The following is a 14,729-nucleotide window of genomic DNA, read 5'->3' on the forward strand; positions in this document are numbered from 1 at the left end:
ATCCCTCCAAAGTAGGCTGGAATGACTTTGATCCTGTCAGCCATCTCCCTTTGTAGCTCCGACGCTCACAAGCCGGCGTTTCAAGGATTAATTAAGCAGACATCATTAGAAAACGCAACGTAAAAGTCGCACCAATTAGTTTGTGTTCCCTCCGAGGCCAGTGTTGACAAGATTCTGTGTTATGGAAATCAGGTCATGTCATTTGTGGTCACCCAATCAGACGGCACACTGGTTCAGGATTTAGGACATTTGTTAGGATATACAGTACACTAAGATTCATTCTCACTTTGGAAAAAGACGTGATGATGATGGGTTGCAGCCTGATAGTATATGCCTCTGAATACATTCCCGAAAATCTGTGCAATTTGAACTCTATTGTACTATAAATTACTTTTTAACTTTTATTCTGTATTTAAGCTTTAATTCACACTTCAAGTGTCTCTAAAAAAATTCAAAACCCTTTTTTTTCACCTGTGTTCTGATCTCATAGTGAAGGTCTTTTCTGAGGCAGTGGTGCGATCTGAAGGGTCCATTTGCATCAATGTAAACTTGTTTAGCTCCATCCTTGATGCTTGGCATTAATACGTGCACTTTCAGTCTGCAAAATACATGAGAAAAATGTATTAAGCAGGGATCTGCACTCATCTATACTCTTAGCCAGGGCTCTGCTCTCTCGCTCTCACTGCCTCTCAAGCAAGTAGAATACCTCAGCTTTGCTTCAGGCAGATTTAGTCAGGTTCAGTGTCACACAGGCTGCTTTAAATACAGCAGTTTAAGGCAGGGCAGTGTTGAGAGGGAAAAGCATCACACTGAACTTCCCAAAAGAAGAGATGTTTTTCACAGCAGCAGGCGGAGCCGTTGGTTATGTGCTCTCCTACAGCTCCACTAATGAAGGAGCTGAGGAATGTAATGCAGTGCGATATAATGACAGCAGTGTATTGTGCCCAATGACTCTGAACTTAATGCCTATCGCTCATCTTACTCATTTCTCCACAGAGATATATTTCCTGTTCTCCTTCTCCCCCTCCTCCAGAATGAGTACTGAGCTGCACATTAGCTGCATTAACAAGTGAGGAAAATTGCCTCTATGCGGGGTGACATTGCTGCTCGTATTGTCAGAGCTTTATTAACCTTACCCGATTGGTCAAACCCACAACTGAGAGATTACTTTGGTGAACCAGCTCTTGGTGAGGGGGAAGACATTTCATGTAAGAATTAAGCAGACCATCAGGCTAACTATAAAAACGAAGTGGCTGGCTCCTTACTGCGATAACACTTTATAGTTTATATTTATTATGAGCAGCTTGCCTTATAATTAAAATCATTACAGTGAAGTAGTTGCTGGGCACATGAAGGTAAACATGGCAGTTAGTTCTTCAATCATTTCAATAGATGGTAGTTTGTGTGGCTGGTACATGTTTCATGGTCTATATCCCGGCACAGACGCTGTATCTGCTCATGCAAACTACTGTACACAAACTCATCTTTCTGCTGCAAAAAACACAAGATTCATCACTCCTCATTTTTCTATGAGGATTAAGGATGCACCAATCTGATACTGACCTTATTAAGCAGATCATGAATAGGCCATGATGTGACAGATCCACATTAAATACAGTTTCCTCATCATTAAATACAGTTCCTTCATCAATGTCAAAATTCAGTGTTTCTGCTATCAGTTAGTCGTCATACATGGTGGGCATTTGTCTCCATTTTTAGGTTCACAGATATCTCTACTTTCATGTTACCGTACATAAAAATGTGTCCAATGAGTTCCACACTGTTTGCTATTCAGATTTAGCATCACTGCAGGTCCCCTGAATCGAGGCATCAGAAGCGATATCAGGAAAAAACGATTCAAATGTTTTGCCCTCCAGAAAGGTCGTCTTGAAAAGCCAGGTGACCTTGGTTGATTTTTTTTTTGTGTCTTTTTCGTTCATTTCCTTTTTTCACTGAGAAGGCACTGTTTTGTTGCACAGGGACGATAATGTTACCTTACTTGCCAGATTAGAAAAAGAAAAGTTTTGGAGATTGTTATCATGTGTTTTGACAGTAGTGTGTTTCTTGAATCCAATACTTACTTAAACAAACGGAGAGCATCACGCTCTGCTGACTTTATATCCGCTTCGTGATGGATCTGTTTTGCCGCACCCTCTGACCAACAGCTGTGCCTTTTTGTTATCTGATTCTTGTTGGCTTTTTTTTCAAAATGTAGAGATGATGCCATACATTTACCACCTGCACTATCAGAAACCTTCAGGTTACAACATCCGTAGACGACTGTAACCAGAGCAATTGGATGTTTTAGGAAGCAAGTATGTTTTAGGAAGTTTCTCTCACAGGGTTGTGAGAAACCATTAGTTTTGCCAGTGGTAATTCACTTGCCCTAGATTCTCAAGTTTTTAATGGCTTAATCATATCACCCATGATGCATCTTTGCTTCTAGCCATCCAACTTCTAAATCCCCATTCATGCTCTCTGGAAATTTTACACTTTTCCATTTATAGCCGTGAAGATTATCAAACTGTAAGCAGAAAATGATAATGCACACTCCAGAGCTTAGTGCTGCTGGTGTCGCCTGTCTCCTGGCTTGTGTGAAAGCAGTGACATGTTGCAGAGACCTTATCGTTGCGTTTAGGCATTCTCTGGGATCAAAGCAGAGTCAATAACCAGCATCCTCCTGTGAGTAACTGATACTGCATTCCTGAAGGGAAAAGTAGAATTGAAATCATTCGGTCACCATGTCCTTTATCCTCATTGACTGTACTGATAGGGATGGATTTATTTATTATTTTTTGTAGTTGCTAAGCAAAGTCAGGAGAAATACAATGACTATGGTGAGAAATGCCTTTTTGTTTTTTGCCTCAGTCGTTGGGAATTACTCCACTCTGCATTCTCTAGAGAAAGTCAAAGTTAGGATAGTGTAACCTGCAACCTTACAACCTTTCTCCAGCAGCTAATAACTAGACATATTATCCATGTCAGTGTTAGCACTGACTCAATCAATGGGAAGCAGGATAATCTTAAATTCAGTGTGTATTCTAGGTCATCGTCCTTTCTATCATCCTCTTCATCTTAACCTCATCCTCATGAAATCTTTGCTTGAAATAATGCACACTCAAATATGCTGCAGTGCACTCTGGTTTCCTCTGATGATGACCACATACTGTAACTCAGAAGTCACTCATTTCCTGCATGGCACTTTGTTTTTATCTTGTTTGGTAATGGTGTAGGACAGGAAGGGAGCTTGTTAATATGAGGAACAGAATCAGGGCTCATCAGCCTCTACCGTTGATCTCCGACTAAAGTATTCAGAGAGAGTAACTTATGCGCAGCTCTGTAATGGGGGAAACAACACTTTCTGCTCATAAATTAGCATAGAGCCCACAGCTGTAGATGACAGATAAGAGCTTGGCAGAGAGCTCTCCCCTGAGATTTCACCTCAATAACTCTCCTGTTAAGTATAGATATATAAAATGTGTATGCTTGCCAGAAGCAACATCTGTCGTCAAGGCTCTGCATTGTTTTTTGTCAGCCATTAACCTTCAAAAATGGCTGTGGAGCCAAGGACCAAACAACCTATAGTTTGAGTATAACATCAAGTGTCAATGTCAAACAAGACATATAATAAATGTCTAAAAAGTCTAAATAATACCTCACTTTCAACTCTGTTTTTGGTCTCTACCAATTCCTGCAGAAATACAGTACGTGGCTCTTAAGCTTCAAAATGCTCCATCGGGTTCGCCAATTTGTTTTTGCTGCTGAGCAGGTCGAGTACAAGGAGGTTTTTCTTTTTTATAGCTTTTTTCGTGAAAAAAAACAAAAACAGCAGCCTGCTGCAGCTGAAAACTAAACTATTAGAGCGGTGAGAGGGAACCAACACAGTAAAGTGGCAGCTGATAGCTAAACAATGAGCTCAAGCTCGCTATAATGCTCAGTAAAGCCGAGAGGAGCTGCAGATTCAGGTGACAATTCTCTTTAGTTTCAAGTGACCCTCTTTCACATTGTCACGCTGTTTTCACATTTTCATTTGATTGTTATTATAAAAAATGTACTCACCTCTGTAAAAACCTTAAGTATAAAGTATACCTTTTGGATTGGCTCTTGAACTCTTTTACATTAAGCAGCTTTCAGGTTGGAAAAAATAACAAATTCTCTAACGGCATTACATATAATTATCGGAATGTTCAAGATATTTACACTGAATGAAGTTTTTAAACCCAAGAGTCCCATGTTTTAATGACAATTAAAATCATTTCATACACGGTTTCCAAACATTATTTGGGAGCTTTTCATTGGTTCAAACAAAGCTTGGCTGTGGTTTGTACTGACTGGTCCATTGAAGGGTCAGTGGGTTTTCTTTGTTTAGTTTAGCTTTGTCTCTTTTTGTTCCTCTTCTGAAGAGTCCAGTCAGATTCTGGCCCCTGCCTTTAATAAGAATTTGAATATGGTGAAAGTCTTCTCACGACCAAGGGGGAACATGCTGTTCTAGCTCCTATTTGCACACTGTCAATGTTGACTGATGAAAGTCTTCAACAGTAAAGTACAGGCTTTTTTTTTATAGCTGCCTTCTCCTCTATTTCCTCTGTGTTTTACCCCTTTCTTTTCTCCTTGCCTTTTTGTTTACTGTCAAGTCCACACCATCCAAATTTGTAAAAGAACAAATACTCTATGTGCCATATGCAGCAACATGCCTGTTTTGTTGGGTTCACACCTTTTTGTTATATGGTCAGAGACTCATGATTGCATTGTGTTCTGCTTGCTGAAGCCTCATTTCATTTCCCTTGGAGGCTGCAGTTGTGCAGTGTTTCTGATAATGCCTGAAGAAATTTGCTGTCAAGGAAAAAAATACGCACTGCTACATCCATATTTGTATTTGAGAGAGAAATATCTCCAGCTTTTTACCTTCCCCCTAATCGGTGTGTATTGAGCATATATACGTAGTAAACAGCCTGTTGTTTGTGCGAAGGTCTTTGAGCATGACTGTATTCATTCACATGGAGTAATACACATTTTAACAGCAAATTTGAAAAATTGTAAAATCAGTTGCTACAGTGGGATTTGCTCAATCATGCACTAGTTTCTGATAAACCAGTCATACATTTTAATGAAACAACCATGTCACACTTTCTATGCTGCTTCTGCAGTACTACTTTTGTAACATTCTTCTGTAGAAATTCCAGAGCTAAATAAGTCAAAATGAAATTCTGCATTGATCTTCCTCGAGCTGCTTTTTTGAGAGGCACGAGAAATCAAAGCCAACTAAATCATTAAAAATGTCTTCCTCGGCTTGTCATTGAGTGGGAAAGGAAATGGGAGGAATGGTGTAGTAATGTACAATAATCACTAGTTCCTCTGGGTATTGATCAGACTCGGCGCCTCCCTCCCATCTTTCCTGTCCAGGAATAGATAATTGTACCTTCATACAGATCAGTTAATCCACAGCCATTCGACTGACTGACTTACTCCCAGTATCTTTTCTCTAAATTCACTCTTTTATTATCCTTTCTGACGTAGAAATATAGAAATACCCAGTTTGCCTGACGTTTATTGGACCGGCTCACTACACTAAAGTAATTATCTAATGATTAGAATTATGAATGACCTCCTGAGACACTGGCACAAACTGAATCCCCTCAATTTTGATGAAAGCAATCTAATTTCTATATTTCTTCCCATAATTCAATTAACCTTCACTAAACAACTGTCACAGACAAAAGGTTGCTTGGTTTTGAGTCTGGCACAGTCAGTCAGATGTACAGTAACCAGACTACATTAGAAACTAATGCCCTCTGTTAAAGTGTTTTCTCTGAACGCTTGAGTTGTTAGGGCCTCAATATGACCCTCTGTGTGCTTCGAATAAGAAAATGTTTGCATCATAGTGATTTTAAATGTGCATTGTGCAGTATGCTCCCCTCCTTGCCTTTTTTAGGTTAAAGAAAGAGTAGCATATTTTGTACCAAAAAAAGGTTTCCCACTGTTTCCAGCCTTTATGCTAAGCTAAGCTAACCGGCTGCTGGATAAAGTTTCATATTGAACGTACAGATATGAAAATTATATTGAGCTTTTGATCTAACTCTTGGCAAGAAAGCGAATAAGCGTTTTTCTTTATATTATCAATTCCATCTTCATTTAATTTTTTTCAAGGGATTTGGCTAGGCTGTATCCGAAAATCCAACGTGGTATCTTCCAAAAATAACATAGTGCTGCCTTGACTCTTAACCTGCTCCACACAGCACAGAAATGACCACTAGCGTGTGTTTGCATTGTTGCTGTATGTAATTTGTGTCCCTTTTTTCTGGGTGTTGATCAGAAACCCTTCCTCCACTTTGGCAGTTGCCCACCACTACTCAACAAGGAGGTCTGTTTGCTCCACAAAGGCTGCCATTCACGCCACTATATTCATCATCACCACTCACTTATTCATAATTCGTAATCCTCCCTTGACAATGCTCAATTCAGCCAGTTAGATAACCAGTCTGTGGTTGTCTGAAGGCGTAGTCCAGGCATGAAAAGGATTCAACATTGGCTTCCGTTCATGATTGTTACCTGACTGAATAATAGACTGCATGATTTTCCTCATTTAACTCTAGCTCTATAACACATATGGCAGCTCAGTCCTCTTTGCTTCTTCACTGAGGTACAGCAGCTCACCCAAATTAACCAGCTAGAGTCAGAGAGTCAGATTATGTGAGAAGCAGAGACAAAAAGTGATGCATAAAATGGGATGGGGGGAAAGTAATACTTCAACTATTCTACTCTGTGAGCACTGTGGTTTTGGCTCGTCCTTCTCTTGGCCCGCAGCCACGGACCGCTCCAGTATCGCATGTAATCATTGTTATTTTGAGGCCAAGGACGAGTCCCTATTATCCTCTGTGCACCTGTTTAAAGAGGAAACCAGAGTTCTGACATCCACCAGCACTGACCTCTTCATCACATCTGTCACAAAGGTGGACCAGACACCTCTTATCTTGCTCCTGAAGAAAGACGGTTCTAATCTCAATTATATCAGGTTCATCTCTCTTGTGAAGTTTTTATTAATTCTAGCAGTTTGGCTCTGGGTATGCAATGTTGGTTGCTCGGTCCACCACTTTTGACCAGATTGAAATAAACTCAACAATTGATGGATGGAGAAAGTCATGATCCCCAGAGGATGACGCCTACTGACTTTGCAATACTCTTTGCCACCGTGAGGTTGACATTTTTGGTATTTAATGAAATGGGATTACCATGAAATTTACGTTAAACATTACATGACATTTGTGTTTCCTTTCAGGATGAATTGTAATAATGTTGTTATCCCCTGACTTTTTTCCAACGCCATCATCAGAACTGTTCAGTTCTCCAATACTTTGGTTTCTGACCAAATACCTGCAAAACTACTGACATTAGCCCATGCAGAATTTTTTTGTTATTATAATGTTTACTTCATATAATTTAGACCGTATATTTACGAGCATCTAAGGGGGGATAATCCGGTCACGCCAGCCACCGTATTTCTGAAAGCTATATATTCTACTTGGTGACAAGAACTACAGAAACGTGGTTGTGTTCAGCTAATTTAAAAAGAGCTAAAGACTGTAGGTTTCACTTGTTAACAAAACACAACACATATGAAACAAATCTCAAAGCTAATTTAGGACATTCAATTAGTATCACTAGAAGGCTAGCAGTGGGGGTAACCAGATTGGTATAATATGTTGCCATAGTTTTTTAGCATGCTAATGTTAGCATTTAGCTCAAAGCTCCACTATCCGTACAACCTCACATACCTTTGTCTTGTTTCTCTTCTTTTCTCTCTTTTGTTTTTACAGTAATATATTTAAAATACAGATTTGTTTTCTTTGAAATATTTCACTGCAGCTGTCTTATTTCTGTTGTAGGCCCAAGGAGATGCTAAGACTTTGTCAGCAGTATTTATTAATGGCTGGCTGGAGAAAGACGTTTGTTAATTAGCAGCACGCGTTATTGCTGGCTAATGGCAATACAGGAACATTTCCAAAGATGCATAACACAGCTGATGTTGAGCCTGGCTGTCTCTTGTAGCTCTTGCAAAAAACACTGTTGTGTTAGTGCTTGTACATACTTATACATATGCACTTTGTTAACTCAGGTTTATTTGTATCACTATCAAGTATTGCCCCTCTTCTTTCCCTCCGCTTTGTTTGAAGGCATCATCTGTAGGAGTTCCATGTACACGATGATGACAAATACCTCTTGAGACAGCCTGAGTGAGAGCGAAGGCAGGAAAGCTGAGAGAACTAGAGATGCATTTAAAAAAAGCATGGAGAGAAGGATGGACAGAGATTCTGCCCAGGGGGGCTAAGAGAGAGGATTTGGATGAGAGAAACAGGCAGGGATGGTAGCAACAAAAAGATATAAAGAGGAGAGAGAGAGAGAGAGAGAGACTGAGGTGAAAGAAAGCAAAAAAGAGATTTGTGGAGTGCTCTGCTGCAACGGGAAGAGGGGGCTTTCATATCATCCAAAAACACATCTGTGTGTGCAGCTGCCAGTGGAAAAAAAGAGAGATGCAATGTGGAATTGGGAGTGTTTGTGTTTGTCGATTTGGTGCCAAAATGTATGCAGACTGTGTACCTTGCACTGGGAGGGTGCAGTGAGGCAGCCATTGCGACAAAGCAATAAAGCGAGTTTGGAAGTTAGAGAATGCAGGTGGGAGGGAGAAAGGGACAGATAAGATGAGAGGTGGATTATGGTTTGCTTTTCCCCTCAAGACATGTAGGCTGCATTTGCAGAACCCACAGCTTGATTCACATAATCTTCACAGGTGGAACGGTCTGATTTAGTATTTATTTCAGACATTTCAGCTGCATGATTTCATGACTCTGTATGCATGTTGTTGGTGCACCACTCTATATGTACATATGCAGGGATATGATGTTTTTCATTTCTGTCTTGTGTGTGTGCGTTTGGGGCGCTGGGAAAAGGTTTGAAAGGGCGCTGTCGGTCAGTGTTTCCTTATGGTCTAGTTGGGTTGGTGTGAACTTGTCAGTATAGGATGGCGACATGCAGAGTTGGAAACGATTCTAATCTAGGAAATTGTTCGGTGTTTGAACCTGATTAGGCTCTCTGTCCCATTTACTGATGTAATCGTTCTAATAGGGTCATTTGTTTTATTCACACACTCAGTAGATGTGACAATATAATTGTTTTCTTCCTGTCTTATTTAGTTTGCTACATTCTCTCCTTGTCTCTCGGGAGTTATGTCAGTATCTCTGCCTTTTTTATTACACTATGTATGTGTGTTTGCGTCTGTCTATCTGCCTCTCTGTAAGACTGGCTAAATAAGAGACAAACTTCAAAATGACTCACTGCTGAGAAGATATAAATCTTGCTCTAGTCTCAGCCTCCTAGGAAATGCACACTGTTGCCAGGCAAATTTGAAAAAGGCATTTTTTTTCTAGAGGTGCATTTCAAAGTACAAATCCTCCGCATTAAACCAGTGCGGTACCTCTGCACTGCAGGCCTCAGAAAGTGTGTCCTAAATAATGCCAGCTACATGTAGGCATTAAAGTGCCACGGTAACAGCTGGTCTATGACATGCAGCGAAGTATGTTAGTATTTTGTTTGTTTTTATGTGATGTGAACTCAAGTTGAAGTAAAAATCAATTCCAATTGTGTTCTCCCTTTTTGTTTCGCCTTAATGCTGTGTGTACAATGACTAAAAAAGTCTGTCAACAGGTAAAGTGATCACCTGATCACACCTGTAATTATAGACCGTTGGTGGTGACTCAGCAAACAGGTTGCTGTCTCATGATTGCATACTTGGTTAAACAGACAAGGGAACTTTATGCCCAGTATAAATCCAGAGAGTATGATAACCGGGTTTCTCCCATGTATGGTATAATACTGTATTTAATAAACGATATGCAATACATAATAATACCTTACTTGCAACAGCAGCTGCTTGTTTGGAATAAGGCACATTATGAAGCTGCAGTGGGTGTCAATGATAGGCCTCTATATGCAAAAACCTAAAGCAATTACTGCTAATCACCAAAGTGGATGCCAGAAAAAACAAGAATCCAGCAGCTTATCACTTTAACTTCTAATTTATCACATTTTAAGCACTTTATTGCATAGGCTACACTTTCTTCAGGAATAAGATGTGAATTTATGAACTTGAAATTAGATGATAACTTAGATAGATAGATAGAAACTTGCTAAGAATGCTCATGGTCTAAAGTTTATTTTGATATTCAAGTTATTGCTCATCACCTGATGCTCCGGACATATATGCCTTTATAGTCACACATTCAAAGGCACATACAGTTCACCATTTGATTTAAGTTGACATAAGGGGACAAAATATTTTTACTGCAATCATTTCATAAATTACCCGGGAACCAAAACTGGTCTGGGTGTGTTGTCAATAATGTCATATCAAATTATCTCGTCTCTCTGAATAACATTCCCAACTATAATATATTATTTCAGTCAACCCCTGCTTGACTGTGTAAAGTCTTCAATGTTGACCTCCAGCCAAGCGTAAAGACCAGAGAGTTATCAAACAAACTTATACAAGCAGAGAAGACAGTGAATGTATCATCACGTCTTTCCTTAAGTGTCTGTGACCTTCATGTTAGTGCTTTGCCTGAGTTTAACTGATTGACACCCTGTTAATCTGGGTACTTTATATCTCTCACACACACACACACACCCCTAAAGATCACTGGCTGCTGTCTGATAAGCGTGTGCCCCGAAACAGTCGTCTCAGTGTGAAGGCCGTGAGTAATACAGGCTTTATCTGCATCACTGCTAGTCCTGGGCCAACCTGCTCAACAGTGCCCGGGTTTCAGTTACAGGGCTAAAAGGGGCTCTCAAACTCAGAACTTCTTCTATTTTGCCAACATTAATGACATTTGGGATCACTCTTCAATGTTATCTGGGGGCATATTAGTTACAGAGATTAACCAACTGTATAGTAATAATGTAAAATATTCAGAAAACTATTTTAAAGCATTTTCAACTTCTTACTGAACTTAGACTCCAACCATTTAAATCCAATTAAATATATATAGTGTGCAAATGTATGTACACTATCTGTGGCTCTATTGAAGAACACTGATGATGTAAACCTGGGTAAAAACCATCAATGCAAATTGATTACTTGTCAAATCAATCACAAGGGGGGGAGATGGAGATCAATTAGTTTTAAAAATGTTGAAATCAAGAATGTTCCCTGATATATTTGTGTATTTTGCTTATATGTAAAAAATAAATAAAATGACAAAGTGGCACATTGGCATAGAATTATCAGCTGACTCTGCAGGTCCCCTCAGCTCTATGGAGCTTTATAACCTCTTTCCTGCCCAGCACCAAACAGCAGATGCACAGTTAGCAACTAGCTAATGTAGCATTTTGTAGCTGAAGAACCACATATTTTCTTTCAGGAGTTTGTAGAGACCAAAAACAGAGCTAAAAGGAGAGTGAGTATTTGACTTATATTAATTCCAAATGACTGCTAATGTTTGGATGTCTAAATAAGCAACCATTTGGTGCCATATTGACTTAAAATGTGATATCAGTGTAGTTTGTTTCTGTTTATCCCAAAAGGTAAACAAAGTTATTGTAGATGTGAATATAAACATTTTCAAATATAGATTTGTAATAAAATAACAGAAACAAATCAACTGTCCCTCATTGGACTTGTTCAATCTGACTGTGTTATTGATGAATGGTGACCCTGAAACACTGATGATGATCCTGCTGATAAACAGTTGGCCGTGGTTTTAGGTGTGCTGCTTTGAGGGAACTACTTCCGTGAAAGTGACAGCTGAGAGGTGGTTTGCTTGTCTACAGTAATGCAACAACACACTCTTATGCATGCAGACACAAACCTGTCAGACATGTAGTGAAGCCTTGATGGTGTGTATGATAGTGGTCCTTGTTCAACCAAGTAATAGCCACACAAATGCATGCAAACCATCTGAACACATGCTCAGTATTTGGGCTTTTAAATTGAAGCATTGTTAAAGTGGTGTGTGTGTGTGTGTGTGTGTGTGTGCGTGTGTGTTGCCCTCAGCGATGAATACAGGACTCATTAGAATTGCTGTCATGTCGCAGCACTGCCTGCAGCATTTCATCTAAAGCACAGTGGAGCACCAGTCAGATTTCACTATCTAGGAGTACCACTCGAGATTAAAAGTCGAAAATACCTTGTTCTGTTTCCTATTCGGCCCGTTTCGATGTTTGAAAATGTTCTTCAGAGGGGAAGAGCAGTGTGGAACCAGATTAAGTTGTCACAACCTCTTTGTAAGTACTGAACCAGGATCTTTTAAATAGAAATGCTACTCTAAGTGAAGGTCTGTTTGCAGGTACGAGAATGGAACTCCACCGTGTTTTACATTTATCTTGAAAGGAAATATCTTCTTCTGCTAATGATGTTAGGTCAAATTTTAAACCAATCTTTAGATTTACTTGCTTAACCTTTTGTTGGCATTCTTCCTGTGTCTCTGAAGGCTAGAGTTTATTTTTTACTTTTGATGAGATACGAATGTTAAAATATGTAGGAATGTGTATATAATTAAAAGGGAATATAAAAATGACATAAATGCAGAAGGATACAATTATAATTAAGGCTACATATTATATAACAACAGACAAATACATAAATTAAGTTAAAGAAGATGCTAAAATATTCCTTATTAAGTCTGGAGGAAATCTATAAAAATGGATTTTGAGGCAATATTTAAAAGCTGCAATAATTTACTTTTTGGGGCAGTAGAACACAACATTGACATAATCACACAATTAAGTCTTTTTTGCAAATGTGTTAGCAAACCGTTGCCCATTTACACATCCAACAGACACAGGGTAACATTAGCATTCATTTGGAGTCATCACTCTCCCTTGTAGCTCTGGTTTGGTCTCCACAAAGTCTTGAAGAAAACCTCTTGATATTAAGCTGCTAAATGCTCCACTGTGTTCAAGAGCTGGTCCCTAACTTTGTCTGTCTGCGGTTGGTGATGGACGGGTAGCATATAGTTTGATTAGATTTTAATTTGAATCTCTTTAAACTAATTTGCTAATCTAAGAAGAGTCCACAAACGGCATACTTTTTATTTATTTTATTTTATTTTTAATCTGGGAGAGTACAGCCGAAGATGGAAAGGAAAGAGGACGTCATGCAGCAAAGCGTCTCACGCTTCAGATTCAAACCCAAATTGCTGCTAAGGACTTAGCCTTAGTACATGGAGCGCCCTCTCTACCAGGCGAGCTACCAGGGCGCCCCAGGTTTATGACAGCTTTTTTTCCGCTGAAAACCGCTGCCTGCTGTGGCTAGAAATGAGGTTGAGGTTTTTCTGAATATAAGTGCAAAACACGTAACCTACTTGCAGCTGTTGAAAAGGCATAGTGACTTCGTTTGTGCAGCAGATTTATGTTGCATGTTGGTGCCGTGCCGTATTTCTGGGAAGCTCTACTATGTGTCCCTCTCCGTTGCCACTCTGTCCCTGCACTTCCTGTAACACATTGAGTAGCAGAACAATGCTGTTTTTATGTGACCAGTGTTTATGGGCTCCACAGAAAACGCAGAGATACTGTGTGATTTACAGGGTCATGCTACTAGTGGTGATATCATGGTTAAATTTATAGCCTGCCATGAGTCATGACCTTGACCTTTGAGTGTGCTTGTAGGTACATTCACCTTTGTAAGCAATGCGTAAACCAGTTATAGGATGTACATTAACATTATGTGTAAGATGATATGTAGCCTTTATATTTTGTTCTCTTTTGCTTTTTTACTGCTTAAAGAAATGGACTATTCTTGAATGAATTCTGTAATACTAAACGTGCCTGTGTGTGATCTCTGGAAAGTGCCCCACTTTCCGTCTCCTGATGCTCCATGCCTCAGTGATCACAGGGCTGTTGTGGGACGGGCATTCTCTCCAGGCTGCTGTCATTATTATTCAGGACCCGGGAAATGGTTTTCACAAACTGTCCTCTTACAGCTGAGCAGGGTCTAGGGTTAAACTGGCTGCAGAATCACTTGGCACTGCAGCCCTTCCGAAGAACATATCAGTAGGAATAGGAGAGTGTGTAGTAGGTCAATGACAGATTAATGAGGTGACAAATATAAAATTAATTTGAGCCTGCATACAAAAGTTTTGAAAATGTTTCCATGAGGGAACCGTATATCCACCCTGGAAGAAATATATACTGTGATTTATTATCCTCAAGACTGCTGCGATAAGGGCGACTGTGTTTTAATGTGACATTACTGTGTGGCTACAGGAGAGATACGTTTGGTGTGCTGTTGACTTCAGAAATAGAGACGAGGTCATTTTACACTGGAGGAGGAGTTCACGGCTATATATTCACCGTAGTCAAAAACTTAAAATATTGTGTTCTTTTATTATTCAAGACGTATATGTGGGTGTCTCTGAGACTCGGGACATATGACACACTGAGATTTAGGTGCACTTACATGTGTTGTGTTGATTGAGCGGAGTGCGTGTGGACAATGTGTGGCCGCTTGGTCTTGGCAGGGCAGGGCAGGATAAGCTCTGTCAGTCCCATGTTGTGAGGCGAAGGGGCATGACATTTAAATCTGTCCCGTCGAGAAGGACGATTTTGTCTGTCTGTGCGTGTCCGTCTGTGTGTGTCCGTCTGTGTGTGTCCATCTGTGCGTGTCGGGGCAGCAGGAGTAAGAGTTTTGATGGGGGGTTTGCAGAAAATGTTAGAAATGTCATTGCTCCTTACACTGTTTT

At 39.8% G+C, this 14,729-nt stretch overlaps 1 protein-coding gene across 3 annotated transcripts in view; it reads left to right on the forward strand.

Annotated features, from left to right (window-relative positions):
• ano8b (anoctamin 8b) overlaps positions 1-14,729 on the forward strand; it is a 36,737-nt gene that overhangs the window by 3,082 nt on the left and 18,926 nt on the right. The gene's annotated exons all lie outside the window — the stretch shown is intronic.

Source organism: Cottoperca gobio, chromosome 4 (assembly GCF_900634415.1).
Source record: "Cottoperca gobio chromosome 4, fCotGob3.1, whole genome shotgun sequence".
Taxonomy (NCBI): Eukaryota; Metazoa; Chordata; class Actinopteri; order Perciformes; family Bovichtidae; genus Cottoperca; species Cottoperca gobio.